At 41.8% G+C, this 25505-nt stretch overlaps 1 protein-coding gene across 1 annotated transcript in view; it reads right to left on the bottom strand.

Annotated features, from left to right (window-relative positions):
* Nucleotides 1–25505, bottom strand: part of LOC122792794 (pikachurin-like) — a 698859-nt gene that overhangs the window by 605814 nt on the left and 67540 nt on the right. The window lies entirely within an intron of this gene.

Raw genomic sequence — 25505 nt, 5'->3', positions numbered from 1 at the left:
GTCTTCAGCACAGCAGTACAAAGGGCACCAAAGAAATGTGGCTGAAGGTAAAAACTCAGAAGATTTTGCCATGATTTGTGCACTTCCATTTAGCCTTAGTTGCATACATAAATGGGGGAAAGGAGGCAGGGACAAAACACTTATGACAGAAGCAGGATAAGGTTGAATCATAACAATATGTAGGCAAAAGCTACACATAAAATAGTGTACTAAAAACAGTCAGTAATCTGTAGCTATACTTACAACCCTTGAAAGTACTCAAAAAATCTCTCTCTATATGTGAGGATTATCTCATCACACCCATAAAGGATTTTCTACTTTGCACCACTGAAACAACACAACTGAAGGACAATGACAACTTACTGAAGCAGAAGGGATGAATAGAGAGAGAGAGAGAGATAGTGAGAGATGGAGAGAGAAATAGCAGCAATATTTTGGTGGGACATGCAGGACCATCTGTATAGTGTGTCACTCTTATTACCTCATTATTAAGCTGCCACACTATTTTCATGCTCTGTGCAGTAAAGTGTCTGCTATAGGAATCAGGAAGGGGTAGGAGAGTGCAACCAACCTTAATACATAAGCTTACTAAGTCACCCTGATGGGGCTGTATTGTTTTTGCAAATGGTGTCTTGCTGAACTACTCCAATGGTATGCTGTTGAAATGTTGTAAGTGGAGAGAAATACAGATGTTTGTAATTAACTGTATGACAGGATTATGAAATGTCATTAATGAATAATTTGACTTATAGCTGTAATTGAACCCATGACACAATGCAAAATTATCAGTCTATAAACAGGAAAATTATCTCAACATATTACATAGGAACTTATTCATTATATCCAGCAGACTAAAAAAATGTTGTAGTAACTGTTTCATAGTACTGCCTTTACCTCGTATTCCCACAGTGCAGCAGGTTTAAGCACATTTGCACAAATGTAAATAGACAATTGCAGCTAAAATCAAAATCTTCAGCTTTTGTCATAAGAAATTCTTCGGCTTTTGCCATAAGAAATTGACAGTATTCACTGTCACATATTGATGCACTATGTCAACCTCTGTGCAAATGCCAAGGAAAAAAAGGCTTTTCTATGGGCCATTTCTGGCCAGGGGTGTTGCATGTTTTTCTTTTTTTTTTGGCCAGATTAATGTGGTGAAAAGAGGTTGATAGGACAGTGGTGAAAAGGGGGTGGGGAAAGGTGATGGTAGGACACAGGGAAAAGAATACAGGAATGTGTAGAATGATGGTGGGATAGCAACATAGCTATCCACTTCTTAAGAACATAAATGTAGAATTGTACAAAGAAGTCCATGCCTTTGGAGGGTCATACACCAGGGATAGGGGACAGCAGAATAATTTTGAACAGCCAACTGGATCAAATAAAGAGTGTCAATAAGACACATAGGAAGTAGAGAGCTGTGTATGTGGCATAAATTTTGTGGGATAGATGCCAATTTTCTGTATTTTTTCTATAGAGAGAGGAATATTGGGGAAGTGGCTTAGGACTGTCAGGGTCAGTTTGGTAGGGAAGGCTATGAAGCAGTCACAGAGCTGCAGGACATACAAGACAGGCAGGGATAGTAATGGAGATGAAAGGTTGGAGGACATCATGATGGGGTTAGGTAGAGGATATTGGAGGTGCACCAACATCCAGCTTGAGAACATTGAGAATACAGTTTTCACCCTCAGAACTGTCATCATTATCTCCTATGTCAGCTGCCTTAGAGAGAGTCAGACATGGCATCATTTTTGCAATACAATGCAGGACCTTTTCAACCCTGCTGATTTGGGCACCTAGGCCCCTCTCCATTATATCCTCCACCAGCCCTGCTAGCTCCTGCCTAGTGATAAAATTGCTACTTCCACTTGTACTGTTCCTGGGTGGTACCACTGCACCAGCAGTCAGAGCACAGTACCTAATGCTGGTAGAGCAGGTACAGCAGGGGTTGTGGAGACAACACTGATAGGTTGTGACTCAGATGTGCTGGGTGTCGGTTCTGCCATCTGTGGAGGTATGGTGGGACAAGATGCAGTGACTTGTCTATCTCTCTGTGCCACTGGTCATTTTGTTTTCTATAGCAAGGTATGCAAACATCAGAATGTTAAGAAATTATAAAACCAGAAATAAATAAATCAATAAAAAAGGGCAAAAAGGTGGGAGAGAAAAATAGAAATATATCCATTACATGTCGTCACATTGTTTTATTTTAATAGACTTTTTTGTAATACATAAACAAATATGATAATTGACTATTGCACACCTTTGCCACATCTAGATATAATGGGAGGGCATTAATGTATCAAGAAATAACCAAATTTTATACCTAGGATATAGGAAACAGCAGCCATTTTATCCATATACTGTATACTGTTCACATGTAAAAATTGCTCTCCCCATAACTGAATTGTTCCTGGAATTCATTATTGCTGTTAATATTTTAGAAATACTATCCTGTAATAAAACCAAATTGCTGCTTCTGGGTATTGAACCCCCCCCACACACACACACACACACACGCACACAGTTAAGATTGGTTCTCATTACCTAATGCAAGTAGCAAGAACTATTTTAGAAGGCATGCATGCTTGACATTAAGGCCAAAGTATGCCTGCTCAAGATAATACGCAGTGAAGGACTGAAAATTCTTATCTGGCTTGCATTTGGACCTGAAGCCTACTTACACTTTCCCTCTGTGAGGCAAGTTAATCTCTCCTGGTGTGCCTTACAGTTTGTTGTTTCTTCCTCTGGAGCTGTACACTACAAAATATATATATTTTTATATGAAAGCATAATGAATAACTGCATTGGCTGGCTAGGTAATTAATGCCATATCATAGGTAGCTGATCTGTCAGTATACCTACACAACAGAGGGGTGTTTGTACTCCCAAATTCATACTTCAATCAGCTTATGAGGGCCTGCTTGTGCTTTTTCATAGGTTCATAGGTTTTTACTAGGCTAAACGATCACAAGGGCGTTTTTAAGCCTAGTCATGCATTACAAATCTTTGACACGTTCTGGTACCCTTGGTAAGTGTAAGTAGGGGCTTGGGAGGTGAAACATTTACAAGCATGGGCCTGGGATAGGAACCATTTACAGGTTGCCTGTGTTCATTAAAGACACACATGCCAAACCAGGGATGTTTTTAGTCTTCCCTATCCAATTGTCCAAGTTACATTTGAATTGGGTAGAGAGGAACTCTGCTTCACGTGGATGGGGAGCCTGTTCCAGAGAACTGGAGTCTCTGGCATACTTAACTGTCTCTCCAGCAGATCCTATTTATATTACAGACAAGTTTTAAGTCTTTAGAATGGGTAATTCTGGTGCTGTTTGTTTTGCGGGTATGCAGGAGGTCCATCAGAGTGGGGTCAGACAATGCCTTATACACCAGGCATAGATCTCCCCTCAACAGCCTGTAGGAGAGAAAATACAGGGATAATGCTTTGCGATGGTCTGCACAGGATATGTTACTTACATCCTGTATTCTTTTACTGTGGTGCCTTTGTGGAAATTCCAGTTGTTGGATATGCCTGGTTAGATACAAAACAAAGGGAGCACTAAATTCAATAATAGGTCTGATGAATGCCAAATAATGGAACAATGACATACCTTTGCTTATAAGTTGCACAACATAGAATGATTTCCTGACTGCTGTAGGCATGTGATGATCAATGGCCAGATTACTGTCTATGTGTGTCCCCAGTTCATGAATACTGTGTCAGCTCTTAGGGGTGTGTTGTCAATATAATAGTGACCAGGGATGGATGACTTCCCGAAGAATGCTATTATGCATTTCTTGGTATTTAGTTTTAGTACATGGCATTGACACCAGTTGTTTGTCTGTGACAGCCCTTCCTGGTGTCAGTAGGTAGTTCAATGACAGCTCCTAATTTGCAATCATCTGCAAGCGTTGTCAGCCAGAGGCCATTGACATTGACCTTGACTTCAGAGAAGTCGATTTCAAAAAGGAGCGGTCCCTGGACCTCTCCCTGAGGGACCCTGCTTATGACTGGCTTCTTTCTAGAGATGGACTCTTCAATTCTAAATTCCTGGGTCCTGTCTATGAGTCAGCTGGCTATCCACTGGGTGACATAAGGGTTTGTACCTAACCTCACAGGTTTGTCAGTAATGCCTGAGTGGAGTATTGAGTCAAGTGCCTGGGCCAGGTCAAGGTAGCCAGTGTGAACCACTTTTTCCCTCATCCATTGCTTTGCTGACCTTCTCAAAATGTCCACTAGGTAGAGAAGGCATGACCTGCCTTTGATGAAACCAAATTGAGTTTGGTCCAGTGTGAGGTTTCCTATGTCATTACTAATCATTTTCATAATGCTTCTTTCCATGGCTTTATATATGAGATTGATGAGACTTAGGGATCTGTAGTTTCCAGGGTCTGTAGATTGCCCACCTTTGTGCAGAGGGATGATTGTTGCTGTTCCCCATTCATAAGGCATGAAGCCTGTTTGGTGGCTACAGTTAAATAGCAATGCCAGAAGGCCAGGTAGGTCATGTTTCATGCTATTTAGAAGGCATCTTGGGATTTTGTCTGGGCCCATTCATGCAGTGTTCTTGGCCTTAGAATGAGCATTAAGAACCTGTTCCCTTGTGATAGCAGGGGGAGTTATATTTGATGGTATTTCCTGAGGGAAGGTTGAGAGGGAGAGAAAGGTAAAGTTGGAGATGAATTTGTTGGCCAGTAGGTTTGCTATATCTCCTGGCTCAGTACTGGTGGCTTCATTTACAATAAACTCTGCACACAATTGTGTATTGCCTTTGAGGTTGCGGACATAGCTAAAGCATGATTTGTGGTTGTCCTTAGCCTGGAAGGCCAAATTTACCTAAAAGTTGGCTTTAGCAGATTGTATTTGTCCTCTGTGTTGTTTGCTTAGTTCGATGAGAGTGCTTTTATCTTGCTGCGTCTGCACCTCCTAAGTGTTGCTGTGATTTTCTTCCTTCTGTTATACAGCCTGTGGAGGTTGTGATTCCACCAGGGTAACTTGTTTTTTGAGTTAGTTCCATACTTCTTCCTGGTGGGTACAGCTGCCTCTGTGTAGATAGTAACATGCTTGTATAGAGTTTCTTTGAACAGTTCTGTGTAGGCAGCAGTGTTCTCAGGGTTTATGTGGGCTGTCTTGAAATGTTGCCGGGTTATCACTTATAGTAAGAAGTTAGCCTTAGAGTTATTCCTGAATATTCCAGGGTAAGCTGGGGTTCCAGATTTTATTTTTACTTCAAAGGAGACCATTTTGTACAATGACCTTACAAAAGAAGATATTACACTTGTGGGTGTGCAGCACTCTCCCATATCAGTGAAAAACAGATCCAGTACGGTTGCAATGGTGCATTGACAATCTGGTCCAGGGACTTTGTGTTTACAAAATCCAGACATCTGTGTGCCTATACATTTGGTGTCATACATGGTTCCCTATTAATAGCGGGGAAATTAAAGTCACCCATGAATATGGTATTGAGTTGGATGGTCAGTATTTCAAATACGTTTAAACACGTGGTATGGATTTTTTGGATCATAGAAAGAGGACCTACAGTTTACAAAGCAGTGTTATTGGATTTTCCCTATGATGATCTGAATGTGCAGAAGCTCAAGTGAATTGTCCTGTTTGACCAGCCTTGAGGTAAATTTATTTTTTATGTAAACTGAGACAACTCCACCTTTAGTCTCTGTCTGTGTAGTAGTTGATCTAAATGTGTGGAAGGCCTTGCAATGACAATGCACTCTAGATGCCTTTAAATCACGTCTTAGTGACCACACAGACATCAGTATTCAGTAGGGTGAAGAAAGCTCCTAGGGAGCAAAAAGCATAACATCTTTAGATTTTCTTGGTTTTGATTTGCTGTGTTGGGAAGATTGTCAGTATGGCATTGCCTAGAAATGACACTATGGGGAGGACAGTGTTTTAGTTAATATTCGAAAGCCTAGAGAGGAGAGGTGCAGACCATCCCTGGCAAAGCAGTGTGGTCTGTTGACCATCTCCTTCCAGGCTGACAAATATTGCACCCACTTAGAATGACATCAGAAACAAAGATAATTATTAAAGTCAGTCATTTTCTGTTCATATTGTAGCATCATCCTTGGAGAAGGTAAAATCCTGCTTAATTCTAGGCTCATACCAGCCTAGGACACATATTCCAAGAGGTCCATGATGTCTCACTTCATATAGTCTAGGGAGGTAGGTCTTGACTCATTTACACCCACATAGACTATGACTAAGTCATACTTGTACATGTGGTCCAATAACCTGAGTGCCTGCATAATGTGGTGGATTCTGGCCCAGATAAGCAACTTACGATTACTTCCTCCTTACTCAGCCTGGTGAGATATACATCAGTGTTTCTCACAATGGAGTCTCCAATGACCAGAATGTTGGATTGTGTGGTGGCTTGCCTTATTGGCTTAGAAGTAGAGGACCCATGAGATGAGGCTGTATGTCTTGATCCGGATGTTGCTTTGAAATAGTGCATGCAGGGCTGCTGAGGGTATTTGTTATGTGTACTTCATCTAGGAGTTCTTTGGGGTTTAGGAAGGTTACATTTAAGTGCCTCAGTATATGTGGGCCTATGTGTCTGCTATGAATTGTGTGTAATGAGTGCGGCTTGTGTACTCCTGACAACCTTACTGACATTAGGAGTGCTTTTATCTTAAGAGATTTCCCTCCAGTGACATTGTATAAATACATCTCTCACATACCATATCAGTTTGTTTCAGAATTAACTGGTTGTCAGTAAACATGAGGCAATTCCTACATTGCCTCAGGATGTCCATATACACAAAGGTGGTAAAGGAGATAGTGGGAAAGTTCATATCCATGGCAACAGGCCCTTTTTCATTGATTATAGACAGTTGGAATGATAATATAAAATAATGTCTGGAGTTTGCAACTCTGGGGTTAGTGCTTGTCACTGCAAACTAGTTGTTCTGTGTGCACCTGTGGCCTGTGTAGAAAAGGTTGCTTTTACAGGGCAAATGTCAACTGAATGTGTCTGTGGCTATACAGGGCACTGACAAACACTTGACAGGAAACTAATAAGTAAAGCCTTATGATTTATGGAATAAGTATTTAGGCAGATATTCTGAAGTTAGAAGCAAATCAAGTACTTACTGAAAATAAATAATTGATTGTCAAGAATGAAGAAAAGACGGAAGTCTCATGACTAGCTAATGACTGACTACTACTAGTGTTGGTTTGATCACAGCTTTACTCTTCTGGGATACAATGCCCCTTTGCTTCTTCTCTCACCAGAAGCAAATCAATAGCAGCAATCTCAAGATGAGAAGCAAGCCACAACCTTTTGGTGATCTACAGTCTTGTCCCAGATGATGTAAGGGTCTGTAGGCCTGTTGAAGCCTTTTTCTAGTTGATGCCTTGAATAGAAACCAGACTAATCAGGAAGGTCAAGCACAAGCACTTCCCAACTGGAAACATTCAGGAATCTATGCACTCTACTCCATCTCTTACCAGGAGCAAAATGTAATTACAAATTGCAAGCTGGCGCCTATGAAGTAGTTATTATGCTTTCTGGTGATCAGCAGTCCCAAAGCAATAATGTTCCTATGGTCATTCTCTCACCAGGAGCAAAATACAAGCATTAATCCCAAGATGACTACTGAGAGACATAATGTGGTCTCCCCAATAAGTAGTGGTTTTGGAGTAGATATTGCAAATATTTAAAGGTAAGATTGAAATGTGGGTTAATATCCTAAGAGCTGCAGTGTGCATTAAGCAATTAGATATGAAAGGGGGTGAATTAAGCTTTAGCTTTCTAAGTGGCATGCCATTAATTTTAAAAGAGAAAGATAGATTGGAAGGGGGTGGGCATTCTGTATTCTGCTTCAATGGAATACAGTGGGATGGCCAATAAATTTAAATAGTTGAAGGGGAGTGATTTCACAAAATGCTTACTCATAATACCCAATGAAAGAAGAGAGGAAAGGAGATATGTAGTTAAATTAATACAAAGGGTAGGCAACTAGAAAGACAGGTGAGTTTAAAAACATAACAGCACCAGGTTGGGAGAGTGGGGGAAAACTTAATTTCTGGGTGACTAACAAGAGACACATCTGTGGTATCTTTCCTAATTTTAAATATGCAATTAAAACCAGAATGCAAGTAAAACACAGTATAAAGGAAATAAATCCTGATATTCAAAACAGAAAAAGGCAGTAAAGCAATACAAAATACAAGAAAGCAAAAAAAAACCTAACCTTCCCCTCACAGCAAGTTGTGGCAGAGTCTGAGTGAGTTTTCCTAGTAAAGCAAGTTACTATAGGATTGATGACATTATTGTCTAGTGCGCAGAATGCTAGTTACACTGAAAACAGCCTTGGCTAAGCTAATCCTGGCCGCAACCTTATACTAAGCAACAGCATAATCTCCCTGCAGCAGCCTATGACTGTAGTGCTTCACAAGTAGCGCCACTAAAATCCTGGACTCCTCAACACCCCACCTTTGTGCTCTAAATTTAGCACCATTCTCTCTATCATCAGCCATGTCTGCAAAAGTCAAGGTAACAATACATGTGTGAATTGGCACCCACTGCCGATCTCATGTGTAACAGGTTGTGCTCAAGGTTGCACAACCTTGTCAACTGCATTTGTGCAACTGTAAGCAGATGGGTTCCTTGGTATACAAATTGGTAATACATATATTAAACAGCACTAAAGGTGTGAAACATAGCAATGAGATTTGCTATACGTCATGCTCAAACTATTGATACACATTTTTAATGCTCAACAAAGAAATGCTTAATGGCTTGTCTTATAATCCTTGATGTTTGGAAGGATAACTGGGATGAACTGTAACATGTTTTGACATTGGGATTTACATACTGTTAAAATAGTATTTTACCACCTGGGAATTGAACCCATGAAATAAAGAATGCAAAACTGAAACTTAGCTTATTAATTCTTGTTGCCAAAGGAGAACTTCCTTTTATGCATGTTAATTAGAGATATACTGATTTCAGAATGAATGGAAATATACTTCATAGAGGCATGTATGTGTGTCCTTTTAAGTAGTCTTGGGAATGTATTCCTATGTAAAAGGCAAAATTTTGGTTTGTAAATATATTTCAGATGTATGGAATTGCATTACCTGAGTAACAGACTGGGGTATATTAAATATGTACTTCACTAGACATACTATCCTAAACACATTGTAGGGATATGTGATGAGTCATGATGATTATAGCAAAACTACTGTGCCCATCATAAATGCACATTTTAAATTAAATATTATCATTGTCATGTTTAAGAAATTGTAAACACATTAACTTGAGGTTATATGTGAAGGATTAATGATATATGCTAAATAGAAAAGTTTAGTTATGCAAGCATTACTGATACATTGCTTGTAATAAACATGTTTATCATTTGTACATTCCTAATAAAAACGTTGTGAGAAATGGGATTCTGACATCCTTTGTAAAAGTATCTTTCAGCTGAATTCAAAGCATAAATCACCTCTGTTCTTTAATGTCACTGCACGTACAACTTATGCAACAGACATAGTTAAATGACAGGTGGAATTTCTTCACTCAGTACTGTTCAGAGTGCTGATGAAAGCAAATTGTTGTCAGGCTTGTTTGCACTGCATAGGGCAGCCTAAACTATTTTTTTCACTTTTTTCCTTAGGCAGTGAACCATGTTTGAATGCTGCCAAGTAGAGGGCAAATGCAAAAGGTATAAGAAAATGTATATGAGAGAGAAAAAAGCTGACAATAAATTCTATCAATGGGTACATCTAGCAATGACCAGAGCAAAAAGTGCATTAAATGGCACATTCATCCTTTTCGCATCTCCTTGCAACATCAGCAATGTACTCTGTGGAACACATTATCAGACTTATAATTAATGACAAATAATTTGAAAGTGCACAGACAACAGCTTACATGTTGTTAGCAATACTGACAAAAGCTGACTTTTAAACAATACAATGATATCAGAATATTTGAGTAAATATATATTCAGACCACCCCTATAAAAGTCAGTTGAGTGGATTCAAACCCTGCATCAGCTGTCCTTTTCTCTAACCATACTGTACTTACACCTTGTGCCACAGACTAAGTTAACTTACTAGTGCATTTTTTTTCTCTGAGTACTATCCTGAGTGCTGATGGTTGCTCAAATCTACCAGGCTTGTTTGCACTACATAAGGCAGCCTAAACTAAATAGTTTACTTTTTTCTTTAGGCAGTAAACCATATCAGTGTGCTGCCAAGCAGAAAGCAAAAGCAAAAGGTATTAGAAAATATAAATGAGAGAGAAAACATTTACAGTAAAATGAATTCAATCAGTGGGTATATCTAGCAATGACCAGAGTGAGAAGGGCATTCAAGTGACAAATTCATCTTTCTCACATCTCCTTGCAACATCATTAATGTACTTTGTGTAACACATTATCAGACTTTTAATTAATGACAAATAATGTGAAAGTGGACAGACAACAGCTCACATGTTTTAGCAATACTGACAATAGCTGATTTAAAAAAAAACAATATAACAAATTGTGAGTACACATGTATTCAGACCACCATCTGTAAAATTATCAGTTAAATGTATTCAAACTCTGCATCTTTTTCTCTAAGCTCATTGCACTTACACCTTGTGCTACAGACAAAGTTAACTTACAGCTACATATTCTTCAATGAGTACTATCCAGAGTGCTAATGGCCACACAATGCCACCATGCTTGTTTGTGCTACATAAGGCAGCCTAAAATAAAATATTTCACTTTTTTTCCTTAGGCAGTGAACTATGGTTGCATGTCCTTTGGCAGCAAGGAAATGAAAAAGGCAACAATTGATAATGAAATTCTAATGAAAGTACAAAATAAATATGAATAGTACTTTTATCATTTGCTTACAATATCTTAACTTGTGTTACAACTCAAGACTGGTTCAGGTAAAAGCAAGATTCATTCTTTTGTTAAATATCTGTTCTCCCCCTTTAGAAATTATTTCTGCCATAATACAAAGCAAATGTTGTCATTACAAGAAGTATAGATGATTGTACTAATAGGTTCATAGGTTCATAGGTTCATAGGTTCATACTAGGCTATCTGCCCTAGGGCATTTATAAGCCTAGCCAGAGTGTGTTTGGCTTTCATAGGTTCATAGGTTCATAGGTTCATACTAGGCTATCTGCCCAAGGGCATTTATAAGCCTAGCCCATAGTTATGTGGCTTTCGCCACCCCTTTAGTTTGAATAAAAACTATGCCTATCATTTTTCTGTGCCTCTGTCAAGCAGTGACACTGAAGTAATCCCTGGGGTATATCTGCGATCTCTCATCCATTGGTCAAGATTCCTCTTGAACAAGGCCAGCGAGGTGCTCTGCCTCACATGTACCGGGATTTTGTTCCACAGCATAGGGAGTCTCTGGGTGATGAATCTGTCCCTCCAGCACGTTCTATTTATAACCGTGTCAAGGTTTAAGTCTCCCCCTTGTGGTTCTGAGGGATCTAGATTTTTGAGGTGAAGCATATTCATCAAATCTGGGTTTGACATGGCCTTATATGTCAGGCACAGGTCACCTCTGAGCAAGCGGTATGAGACTGAATAAAGCTGGAGTTCTTTCAGTCGGGCAGCATAAGACATATTTTGAGACCCTTTATCCTTTTGGTGAGGAACTTTTGGGGCCTTTCAAGCTGCATCAGGTGTCTTGTCAGATACATTCGAACGGGCATTGTACTCAATCATAGGTCTAATGAGTGATGAGTACAGGGGACGATGACCTCCCTTGATCTAGATGTGAATCCCTTCATGATCAGGTGGGCGATATAGAAGGTTTTCCTAACTACTTTAGCAACATGAGTGTCAAACGAAAGACTACTGTCAACTTGGGTCCCCAGATCCCTGATGACTTTTTCTGTGCTCAGTGGATTGTCACCTATATGGTAGCTAGGGGTAACCTTGTTTTTCCCGAAGGGTATGACTATGCATTTTTTGGCGTTTAACTTCAGGCCATGGCTCTGGCACCAGTTATCCGTTTCTGTGAGGCCCTTCTGGAGGATATCTGTGTCAGATGTGTTTTTGACTATGGCTCCCAGTTTGCAGTCATCTGCAAACTTTGTCAGCCATAACCCTCCTGTGTTTGCTTGTACTTCAGAAAAGTAGATGCCGAACAAGAGTGGACCCAGGACTGAGCCCTGTGGGACACCACTTGTGACAGGCTTTGAGTCTGACATGGCTCCAGCAACTCTGACCCTGTGGGTTCTGTCGCTTATCCAGTTTGCAACCCATCTTGTGATGTATGGGTTTACATTCAAGCTGATGAGTTTTTCGATGATACCTGAGTGGGGTATTGTGTCGAAGGCCTTTGCCAGGTCGAGGTAGGCTGTATGGACTGCCTTTCCTCATCAATGGCCTTGGTGACTGTCTCGAAAAAGTCAACCAAGTTTAAGAGGCAGGATCTGCCTTTGACAAAGCCAAACTGGGTTGGATCCAAAGTCTGCAAGTTCCCTATGTCTTTATTTATGAGTTCCATTATGATCCTCTCCATGGCTTTGCAGATAAGGCTAGTCAAGCTAATGGGGCGGTAATTTCCAGGGTCTGTGGAGGCACCGCCCTTATGAAGTGGGACCACAGTTGCCGTGCGCCACTCCTTGGGTACGTATCCTGAGGTGAGGCTAAGATTAAACAGCTGTCCTAACTGTGGGTTTAATTCCTCGTTGAGTTCATGAAGCACACAGCCGGGGACACCATCCGTCCCATGGATGCTGTGTTTTTGCCTTAGTGAGGGCAGTTCTCACCTGGGCGTTGGAGATGTTTGGGGGCTACAATCCTCTGGAATAGATATCTCTCCTTTGGGGAGGGGGAAGTTAGCACTGAACCTGTCAGCCAGTATGTTAGCAATGTGTGTAGGTTCAGTAATTTTCACATCATTTTGAACTAATTCTGAGCATATCTGGGAGTTTCCTCCTAGGTTTCTAACATAGCTAAAGAAGGCCTTATGATTGTCTTTAGAGTCCTTGGCGATTTTTCTCTCAAAATTTGCCTTGGATGATTTTATGAGAGCTCTTAGTTTTTACTTATAATGATCAAAGGTGTCTTACCTTTCAAGGATTTTGCTCTATCTTGTAGTAGCTTCCTCCTTTTGTTGTAGAGCTTGTTTATGGCTGGGGTCCACCAGACTGGACGCTTGCCTTTGGTACAGAGAGTCTTAGTTTTGTTTGGGATTGCCTGATCCATGCAGTCCTGTAGGTGCTGGTAGAAGGCATTTGTAAGTGATTCAGCGGTTTGAGTAATGTTTACCACTGGCTCAGGGGCCTTAAAGGAGACCACACTAGTTTTTAGAAGTGTGAAATCGGCTTTTGAGAAGTTTTTCACTGTGGTCTTTTTGTTTCAGGTGGGGGGATGAGGACCTCCAGCGAGATTAGTTTATGATCTGATCTCACCAGTGAGGGGTATACTTCCGGTGTTGAACATTTTGATCCCATGTTCGTGATGATGAGATCAAGTATGTTTTCACCTCTTGTGGGGATGGTGACTAGTTGTTCCATGGCATTTGAGTTTATGAACTCCAGGAATCTTTGGGTTAGAGTGTTCGGGCTTGAGTAGTGTTCCCAGTCTATATTAGGGTAGTTGAAGTCACCTAGTATGATGGTGTTTGGAGATACATTTATCCTCCAATGTTTTCAGGAAGGCCATGTGAGGTTCCTGAGTTTGAGAGGGTGGCCTGTAACATGCTACAAATTGCAGAGCAGTCTTGCCTATGGTTAATTGCACCTGGATGGTCTCCGATGCATCGTGCGTTGCCACCAACCTTGAGGTGTGGGTGTCCTTTATGAATATGGACACCCTCCTTTCTTGGTGTTGTCCGGATTTTGGGGCGGAACGTATGATATGAGGTGAAACCTGTTAGTGCTGGGGTGCTCTCAGGAGCCTTGAACCAGGTTTCTGTCACAGCACAGACATCGATGTTCTCCATATTGAGAAGGGCCTCGAGTGCGTGCATCTTGAGATTGAGACTTCTGGCATTGAGCAGCATTACCCTTAGTTTTTTTCCTTTTTGGTGTTCTAGGGTGGTAGGTTTAGAATTTGAGCCTTGCCTAAAAAAGGCACTATGGGGGTGGCAAGAGCCTTTGCCAATATCCGGAAGCCCAGGGGTGACAGGTGCAAGCCGTCCCTTGCGAAGCAGCGTGGCTTGTCCAGCATGTCATCCCAGGCAGACAGACATTGGATCCCCTTTGAATGACACCCGCCACCCATTTTAAATTAATTTTGCTATGCCTTTTTTGAGGTTAGTATACTGTGCCTCTGTCTAACAGTGACACAGAAGTGATAGCCGGGGTAAACCTATGATCTCCCATCCACTCATCAAGATTCCTCTTGAAGAGAGTCAACGTGGGACTCTGCCTAACCTGGACTGGGAGTTTATTCCAGAGTGAAGGGAGCCTCTGGGTTATGAATCTGTCCCTCCAGCATGTCCTATTTATTTCAGTGCTGAGGTTCAAGTCTCTCAAGCGCGTAGCTCGATGGCATTTGGATTTTCTGAGGTGCAGCATGTCCATTAATTCTGTGTTAGACATGGCTTTATACGTCAGGCACAGATCGCCTCTGAGCAGGTGGTATGCCACTGAGTAGAGCTGAAATTTCTTTAACCGGGCAGCATATGGCATCTGTTTGAGCCCTTTGATCCTCTTGGTGAGGTACTTTTGGGATCTTTCCAGTTGCTGCAGGTGTCTGGTAAGGTACATCCCAAAAGAGGCATTGTACTCAATTATGGGCCTGATGAGGGATGAGTAAAGAGGCACGATGACCTCCACTGATCTAGATGTGAATTCCTTCATGATTAGGTGGGCTATATAAAATGTTTTTCTAACCACTTTGGCCATGTGGTTGTCAAATGAGAGATTGCTATCAACTTGGGTCCCCAGGTCCCTAATGACTTCTTCTGTACTTAATGGATTACCACCTATGTGGTAATTTGTGGGCACTTTGTTTTTGCTAAAGGGGATGACTATACACTTTTTGGCGTTTAGCTTGAGGCCATGGCTCTGGCACCAGTTGTCTGTTTCTATGAGGCCCTTTTGGAGGATGCTTGTGTCGGCTGGAGAGTTGATTATGGCACCCAGTTTGCAGTCATCTGCAAACTTTGTCAGCCACAGTCCTTCCGTGTTGGCCTGTACCACCGAGAAATATATACCGAACAAGAGAGGTCCCAGGACTGAGCCTTGTGGGACGCCACTTGTAACTGGTTTGGAGTCTGACATGGTTCCAGCAATTCTAACCATGTGGGTTCTGTCCTTGAGCCAGTTTGCAACCCATCTAGTGACATAGGGGTTTATATTTAAGCTGGTGAGCTTATCTATAATGCCCGAGTGGGGTATTGTATTGAAGGCTTTTGCGAGGTCTGGGTAGGCTGTGTGGACCACCTTCCCCTCGTCAATGGCCTTGGTGACTGTTTCAAAGAAATCGACCAGGTTTAAGAGGCAGGATCTGCCCTTAACAAAGCCAAACTGGGTAGGATCCAGTGTCTGTAGGTCCCCAATATCTTTATTTATGAGGTCCATGATGATCCTTTCCATAGCTTTGCAGACCAAGCTAGTCAGGCTTATGGGGCGATAGTTTCCAGGATCCGTTGAGGCACCACCTTTGTGGAGAGGGACCACTGTTGCTGTACACCACTCTTTGGGTACATATCCTGTAGTAAGGCTAAGACTGAACAGTAGTTTTATGTTTGGGTTTAGCTCTTCTTGGAGTTCATGTAGGACGCAGCCCGGGACACCATCTGGTCCCATTGATACTGTGTTTTTTGCTTTGGAGTGGGCGGCTCTTACCTGAGTATCTGAGATGTCAGGGGGGCAGCACTCTGTTGGGATAGATATTTGCCCTTTTGGTGGGGGGGGGTTTGCACTGAACCTGTCAGCTAGGATGTTGGCAATGTCTGTGGGCTCAGTGTATTTTTTGTCATTTTGGACTAATTCTGAGCATATCTGGGAATTCCCACCCAGGTTCCTAACATAACTAAAGAAAGCCTTGTGATTATCCTTAGTGTCCTGTGCAATTTTTCTCTCGAAGCTGGCCTTAGACGATTTTATGAGTGCCTGTAGTTTTTTGCTAATACTGATCAGAGATGCCTTCCCTTTTTGGGATTTTGCTCTATCATGTAGTAGCTTCCTCCTTCTATTGTATAGTTTGTTTATGACTGGGGTCCACCAGACAGGACGTCTGCCTTTGGAGGATTGGGTCTTGGTTTTATTTGGGATTGCATGATACATGCATTCCTGAAGGTGTTCATAGAATGCGTTTATAAAGGATTCTGCGGTCTGGGCCGTATTTTCCACAGGCTCGGGGGCTTTGAAGGATTTTGCCTCAGTTTTGAGGTGTGTGAAATTTGCTTTAGAGAAGTTTTTCACTGTGGTTTTCTGGGCAGGGGGTGGGGTCGGGATATGAATATCCAGTGAGATTAGTTTATGGTCTGATCTTACCAGTGAGGGATACACTTCTGGTCTGGAGCATAGTGTCCCCATGTTGGTGATGATCAGGTCCAGTATGTTATCCCCTCTTGTGGGAGTGGTAACAAGTTGTTCCATAGCATTTGAGTTTATAAATTCTAGGAACCTTTGGGCTAGGGTGTTGGAGCTAGAGTAATGCTCCCAGTCTATGTTTGGGTAGTTGAAGTCGCCCAATATAATGGTGTTTGGAGAGACCTTCATATTTTCCAGTATTCTCAGGAAGGCCGAGTGAGGTTCCTGTGTTTGGGAGGGTGGTCTGTAGCAGGCTATAAACTGGAAGGCAGTTTTACCCACAGTTAGTTGCACATGGATAGTCTCTGATGCTTTGTGCTGTGCCACCAACCTGGAGGTGTGGGTATCTTTGATGAATATTGATACTCCCCCTCATTTTGTGGTTCGGTCCAAGTTTTGGGGCCGAAAAGCATGGTATGAGGTATAACCTGGTAGTGCTGGGGTGCTCTCAGGAGCCTTGAACCAGGTTTCTGTTACTGCACAGATATCGATGTTCTCCATGCTAAGGAGAGTTTTGAGTGCATCTTGAGGTTTAGACTTCTGGCGTTGAGAAGCATTACTCTTAGTTTCTTATCTCTTGTGATACCTATGGAGGTGGGTTTGTCTTTTGAGCCTTGCTTAAAAAAGGCACTATGGGGGTAGCAAGAGCCTTTGCCAATATCCAAAAGCCCAGGGGTGACAGGTGCAAGCCGTCCCTAGCGAAGCATCGTGGCTTGTCGGGCATGTCATCCCAGGCTGACAGGCTTTGGATCACCTTTGAATGACACCAACACTTAAGTCAGTTGTTGAAATTGATCATCTTGTCTTCATATTGTGGCATCATTCTTGGTGAGGGTAAGATGCTACTCAAGGTCAGGGTCATACCGGCCTGGGCTACATGTTCAGAGAGCTCCTCTATGTCTCTTTTCATGTAGTCCAAGGAGGTACGTCTCAGGTCATTCACACCAGCATGGACAATGACTGAGTCATATTTGTACTTGCCTTGGAGTGACCTGAGTGCTTGTGTTATGTGGCGGATCAGGCAGCTCACCGTGACCTTCTCCTTGTTCAGCCTGGTGAGCAGGAGGTCAGTGTGCCTGACGATAGAGTCACCTATTACAAGTGTATCAGGTGTGTTGTTTAGCCTTAAGGGCTGTGACTGTTCGGCACACTGGCTTTGTGAGCTATGTGTTGCACATGTTTTGTTTTGGGGTAGCGGTTGCTTGGGTGTCTGCTTTGGAGGTCTCTGCTGCTTAGGCAGATTTTTATTTAGAGCCTCCGAGTATGTTTTTGTGTGTTTTTGTGTTTGGTTTGTTGTCGTGGTAGGTTTATGTGAGACTGGAATTGTAGTGAGTGTGGTTTCCTTCTCCTGACTGGTTACGCCAGTACTGAGTTGAGAGAGCTTTGCCTCCAGTTTGGCTATATGGTTGCATCTCTCACATGTGTTGGAATTTGTTGGGAGGAGGAGAGGGTTGTCTGTGTACATGAGGCAGTTGTAACATTGCCTCAAGATTCCCAGATCCACCAGCTGGACCGGAGAGGAGATTGACAACTGACCTTTGGACATGCTAGAATAGTATTGGGAATTACTTTATAATTGAAAAAAGGGCCAATGGGGAACAAGGTACTCAAGGGGAGCTTGTGAGGGTGTAGTGCTTTTAATTTTTTAGAGCTGACTTATATAATTGCTTTAGTGAGCAAGTGCCAGGTAACTTAAATGCAATGTGTTACAGGTAACTTAAATGCAAAAACAACAAACGGTAACTTTCTTTCAAGTGAAACAAGGAAATAAGTACAGTAAGCAATGCAGATATCACTAGGGATCCACAGAAGTGCTAAAAGGCCGCATTTTAGGTGGAATTAGCATTTCAGGGAAATAAACAAACAACAAGCATACAAACAAAGCTAGATTCAGCAGGCCTGGATCTAGTCTATGCTACAGCAAACAAGGTGTACCAATTTCAGTAAGAAACAGTTAGAATATGCAGGCACTATAAGCCTTTAACCAGAAATTCCCTGCTCAGAAGGGCAGAGTCCAGCCTCTCTTCCCACAAGAGTGCAGACCGCAATCCTTCTTAACGTAAAATAACTGGCCTGAAGCCCAAGTGCTTAAACCAGAACTTATACACTTTTAGAATAACAGACAGTGAGCTCTCAATCAGCAGTTCCCAACTTAGAAGGATGTAAGCTACCTGTCCTGCCACCACAGTGCAAGCCACAAACCTTCCTAATGTAAAACAACTGGTCTGAAGCCCAAGTGCTTAATCCAAAAGACTTAGAAATGATAGCAACACTTTAATCAAGCTACTACCAGCAGTAATAAATACAACTGAATACTTTAAAGAATGCCAGGATTAGTGTTAAAGTTATACAAACAAAGCTAGATTCAGCAGGCCTGGATCTAGTCCATGCTACAGCAAACAAGGTGTACCAATTTCAGTAAGAAACACAATGCTAACAGCAAGCCACAAGGATTATAGGAAACATACTCAGAATTTATTACACATACTCAGGATGTATAAGTCATAAAATGCATGTCTATCCTTGCAGCTGACTCCATTAGTAAAGCTATCCTTACTAATGATTTGAACCCTGCAGCATATCTGTGTTTTCTCCATATTCAATGTATTTATAGATTGTGCCACAGACACAGGTATGCTTTATATAGATATTACTACTTGAAGTTTTGACAGCCACACAATGCCAGTATTGTTTGAGATATTTATGGCAATCAAAGTAAAAAAAAAATTCACGTTTTCATTTGGTAGTGAACCGTTACTAGCAGCACAAAAACGCATATTACAAATTAAAAAAAGTATACATATTGAGAATAATTGAAATATGATCTCTAAACATGATTAGAACACTGCATCATCTGTATTCTTTCTCTTAATTCACTTCATTTACATCTTGTGCTACAGATCTGAACATCTTTCAAGCGCATTCTCTGCAGTCATTGCTATCTAGGGTGCTGTCAGCCACACACCATCACCAGGTTTATGTGCTCTACTGAAAGCAAGACAAAAACATTTTTTCAGATTTTTCTTTAAGGAATGGAACTTGATTGTGTGTTGCTAAGGGGTACACAAATGCAGAAAGCAATAATTAAAGAAAATTAAAAAAATGTTGGACAGCAATCTGAATTAACATAAAATGAATCAAAGTGTTTGTTTAGCAATGAGCAGAGTTACTAGTCCATTACACTGACATATTCAACTTTCTCAAATCTCCTTGCCAAATCACTACTATCATTTATGTCTAATAATAGCAGGAGTTTAGATAATGGCATGGAAAAGGGGAGAAGGAACAGCAGAAATACTTTCAGTTTTTAGACACTGCACACAATTATTAGTAACATCATTTCAAATGACATATCTGTCTGTCTGTCTGTCTGTCAGATTTACTCAGTACTGAGATTGCTTGAGTTTCCTAACTCAAAATATTCATGCACCAAAATGATTGTCAATATTTATTATGACTTTCCTCATGAAAATGATCCATAAACAGGATTCAACAAAATGATTGTCAATATTTATTATGACTTTCCTCATGAAAATGATCCATAAACAGGATTCAAACCTTGCAACACCAGTATTGTTTCTCTAAGCTCATTTCATTTATTCCTTATGCCACAGAGATAGGAAGCTGACAGCTTGAATTTCTTCACTCAGTACTGACCTGGATATTGAGGAAAGTGCACTAATATCAGTCTTAGTTGTGGTACTGATGTTATTCCAAACTAAATGTGTCAGTTTTTACCTTAGGAAGTGAAGTGACATTACATTCACTGCTATTTACCAATGTCAGTCAACAGAGAGCAATGCCAAACAACATCCAAAGGATAAAGGAAAAAAAGGAAACATTTTTGAAAAAAAGGTGCTTTAAATGTACATTTCTGATGTTTCCTCAACATTATTATCTTTCAAAAGTAACCTGCATGGATGTGAACCATCAAACCAGATTATTAAGGACAATATTTCAGATTATTTAGCACATTTGCCACAAAGACAAAGACATATATTAACAAGGAGAAAAGTGTTTAGATATACTCAAAATGTGCCATTGTATCAAGTCACACTGAAAGTGCAACATAAACATGTTATAAAAGTTGCCCCTTCTCATTTGCCAGCAGCTGTATTAATGACTGGGATATTGGGAACAATTTGTTTAATATTGTATGAGTACATGTTTATCCTAGGAGTTTAAACACTGCAACTGTATGCCTGTCTTTATTTATGTGTTTCCTCATTCCTTATCTATGCTTTCGTAAGAGCAATGCTATCTAATTTTTATTGCATACAGTATGTGTATATGAAGGAGTAATGTACTCGCTTGAAAATGCACAACCTTTCATAGTAAGAGGCAATAACTTTGGTCTTAGAAACAGCATTTAAATATTAGGAATGCTGTTCTCCTAACTCAGTCAATGTTCTTTCAGACTTTTTGGTAAGTCTCTTTTCCCTGACATCCTCAGTATGTGTATATCAAAGAGGAGATACTGCGAAACTTTGATTGCTCCTGCAGTCAGACTAATTATTGACACCAGCAAGCAATCAGCTGGCAACACTTTTCAATGCTTGTCCTTGCAGTGCTAGAGTATGTGCATACAATTATGTAGCTCACAACACCATGTTTACCTTCCCTTGCAGATTGAGGTATTAAGTAAGGGTCTATATTATATTATCGCATGCTTACAAAAGTGAATGATAAATAATCAACCCCATGTAAGCGAAAGCTTACAACGTCGAAACCTCAGCACAGCGATTTGTTTTTCAAGGGAAAAAAATGCTGTTCCAAAATTTAAAAAAAAATAACGTTAAAACATTACATAATGTGGGGGGGGCTTCACCACCTGCACCCCCTGATGTGGGGGGCTGTGCCCTCCACACCCCCATACTTAAATATACCAATTCCAAGATCACACTACAGTGCCAAAAATGGCAAAGTAACAAAAGCGGCCAAGCGAATTCTTTCCATGGGGAAAGAATTAGCTGAAAAGCCGCTTTGCTATTTTGCCTTATCGCTCTTTTCAGTTCGATCAAGATGCATTTGACAAACTGCATCTGCAATCTGTTAATAGGGACCCTTCAGGAATGTTAATGATTTAGCACCTCATTTGCATACTCACAGTTCTCAGAGGACTAAATCTGCACTATTTAAAGGTAATCATGTAGCTAAGGAATTTGTATCATAGTAATACACTTTCAGGAGATTTATCTACTTTGCAAACTACAAAAAGAATGAAGGAAATGATAGTTTAGGTAAACTGATGGTACTGCAATTAAAGCAACCACTATATATAAATTAAACAATTTAAAAACACTTTGACAATTGTTCACTGGATCTGCGTCCCTGTTGGCACCAGCCAGGACCACATGCAAATGGCCTGCTGCATGGTGGTGTGGACATGCCCCATGCAGTGCTGATGCTGGTACTGCCACTACGGGAGCAACCACGAGTTGTTGTACGTCCACGCAGACCTCCACCTGTTGATGTTGCTGACCTACGTCCTTATGGCTAGTGCTCTGCTCCCACCACATGATCTACCACAGACACCACATGGTTGAGGATTCCCACCATCTCATGCAACCATCTATCCAGGACCTCTGAAAAATAACGGTGGGCACCTGCAAGATCACGGATGTTAAGTACAACAAAAATGAGTAGCCCTCTGGAGCTTCAGACTCTGTCTGGTGTCATGTTCCATACATGCCTGTGCCTCCAGGACAGCCCAAAACATGTGTCTGGTGACACTTGCTGTGGCACTTCTGCCAGGGGCATGATGGCCAGCAGCCCACCTATGAGCACCCCTGTACATCTGCCTGTGTGTTACCTCACTGGTCATCCGGCTATGGCTCCTGTGTACAGACACACTTGCCATAGTCCCCACACTGTCCTGTCCCATACCACCACCCGCCAACTGTCCCGCATCTATGGCCACTGGTGATGGGGTACGTATGGGCATTGTGACTGTGTGGGGATGGGGTGGATAAAAGTGGGATGTCAACCGAATGCACTGCTTCAGCCCTGACAACCCTGCCTGTGCCTCACTATGTTTACCTCTACACACACACACACACACACACACACACACACACACACACACACACACACACACACACACACACACACATGCACACTTACAGATGAGGAGACACAAAGATATTACACAGACCTCTCATTACCCAGCAGTCCACATGCAGGACATATGGCACTCAACAGCACACTGCAGCATACTCAATCTTTGTTACCAACATTATACATCTCTGTGATGCATGAGTTGTGTTAGTAGGTAATGCCCCTTCCCCTGGAACACACTGCACCCATGTGCACAGTATTGCTGTGCACCTGTACAGCACACTGGCATGTACTGTGCACCATACCTCACAAGTGTGCACACCATTGCTAAATGTGTATATGTGTGGCAGTTATGTTTGCTCTGTTGCTCACAGTCCCTATGTGTTTGTCTGACACATACCTGGGATGATATGAGGACTGATGTCAATAATTAATGCCTGACCTTTGATTTGCAGATCTCATCAGCAGCAGTGCACATATGAGCAATAAAATCTGATTACACTGACAACTTTCAAAACTTAATGTGGATATGAGGAGTGTACACACAATTATTGTCATGCCAGCCTCTTCCATGGTATGCAGTGGGGCCACAATACTGCATATGTTAACACTACACCCGCCTGATATGTGACATATGACCTTTTCAATCCAATGCAGTATCAAACAAATGTGTTAGTTGTGCAGATGCTGAATGAGATGCATACAATATGTGGGTTGCATAAGTGTGCACACCCTTAACACAATGGTTTGTTGCAGCACCTGTTAAGTGAACTACAGCAGTCACTATTCCTGGAAGGGGTATACTAGCATGGCCCATCTTCACTTGCCATTATTTGGTCACTCTGTCCAACAAATGTCCCCCAACTCTGCCAGATTGCAAGGTCAGCTCATGTGCACAGCTCTTGGAGGTCACACAGTGGCTTCACTATTGCTATGGAGTCAGGGTTATGTCTGGCACAATTCATGATGTTGGCTGTGTTCAGATACAGCCATTCCATGTGAGCTTTGGTTGTATGCTTCAGTTCACTGTTGTGTTTCAGAATAGCACCCCTCCCCATCCTCAGCCTTATTGCAGATGCTTGACAACTATGGGCCACACATGAGTGTTATTTTTCAGTGTTCCAAATTCCAAATGCCATGTCTACCAGCCTAGTTCCTTCTACTGAATAGCAAACCTAAAGGTGTACACTGGCACCAGCAAGATAAAAAAGGGGATGGTGGCCCTAAGGTGGAGTGAGGTGTTGCTCGTGCACCACATGTATCTTTATGAATACTGTCTGTAGGTTTCAGCCTTGGTCTCATGACACCATTACACATTGCAACACATGCCTTTAGGAGACCTTATGTTATGCATATGCTACCTGTAGAGAGCCCTGGATGATGTTTCCTGTGGAACAACTCTTCCATCTGATTACCCTAACACATAGGCCACACTTATGCAAATTCCAGGCAATTGTCTTCACAGGTACTACACAGGCAGTACTTGCTAGACATTCCTGCAAGTCCCTCAGTGTTGCTGCATGCTTCTGGGCAGCCTCCATGACCAGTTTGCAACATGTGTTGTCATCTGTCTTGGATGGGCATCTGTTATTTTCTACATTAATATTGTCCCATACTTCATACACACATACATGACTGTCTGCACTGTTTGCCAGGTTATATGCAATAGTGAGCTAAGGCTACTTTTCCCACTCCTGAGTGCTACCTTTCGGACATGGGATCCATTTCATGGCTTGTAAGATGTGTGCAAGCCACGGCTGCCTCTGTTGCAGGTGAGTGGGCAAATGTCATGGACATACGTCTTGGACAGCAGACCATTACCTGGTGTGACACTGAGGACTTATACTTGATGGAAGGTGTGCACTCAAGAAGAGTGAATGCTGTCAGTACCTCATGAGCTGCTTCCACAATTTGTTATTTGGAGTGTGTGCACACATATGCTTACTGTGTTTGTAAAGATATGTAGTCCCCATATTTGTTGTCCTAACACAGGATTCCATACTACACATTCATGACTTATGTTAGGATCACATTACAGGCTCTAAAAGTTGTGGAATGTGGTAGCGTGATTTGCCATTGTTTAGCTCAGGAACAGTTGCCATTGTAATAGTGGTGTATACAATGTTGTAGCCAATGTATAAGGATAATGTTTCAGACATGTCCCTACTGTAGGCCATTTTTCCCACCATTATGTTCATCTCTGTCCACACATCTTGCACTGACAGGTTGTTTGGTATACTGCAGGACTCTTAGATACCCTTCAGATAAGCCACCATGGTGACCACTGTGATGCAGTGCAGTTAACAGCAACAATAAATGAACGTGTACAGCATGCATTGTGGATAGGTGTTAAATGTGTGCATGGCAAATACCATGGCCATAACATGGCTGGTGTACTGGAAACCTGAACAAAACAGCTCCATACTCACCAGCTACATGCTGCTGCTCCAGTTGTATACCAGAGCGACCTACATAGTTGTGTGAGAGATGCAATGTCAGTAGCCACACCTGTGGCATTGGTACAGGGTGGGAGCAACATTTCAGTACATCAACAGTACAAACCCACAATACTAGAGATGATGCACATCTGTGCATTACTACACTGCAGCAACAGAGAATGTTATCTGAAATATGTATGAAGATAGTTTATAGATGAAGATGGATGAGCAACAGTGGCTTACTAATGTGCCCTGCAGCCTTACCTGCACACTACTCATCCATTGTGTGGGTGGCACCCACCTCCACAATGCTATCTTCAGGTTCCTGGCTTGGCTGGTGGGTGGGTGCCCTAAGGCTGGTGAGGAGCTCTTCAGCATGTGTCAGTGGGGGCTGGATGGCATGATCCCCACCTGTAGCTAGCTGGTCCATCCTACCTGCAGCAGCACACTGACGGGCATGGAAGATGAGATCAGTGCAACTATGTCACACCTGCTCATAACTGCGATTATGCAGGCCAACATCATT

The sequence above is a fragment of the Protopterus annectens genome, chromosome 2.part0, assembly GCF_019279795.1.
Source record: "Protopterus annectens isolate FY-2018-M chromosome 2.part0, PAN1.0, whole genome shotgun sequence".
Lineage (NCBI taxonomy): Eukaryota > Metazoa > Chordata > Ceratodontiformes > Protopteridae > Protopterus > Protopterus annectens.
Note: the sequence above shows the minus strand (reverse complement) of the source record. Positions and strands in the feature narration are given on the sequence as shown.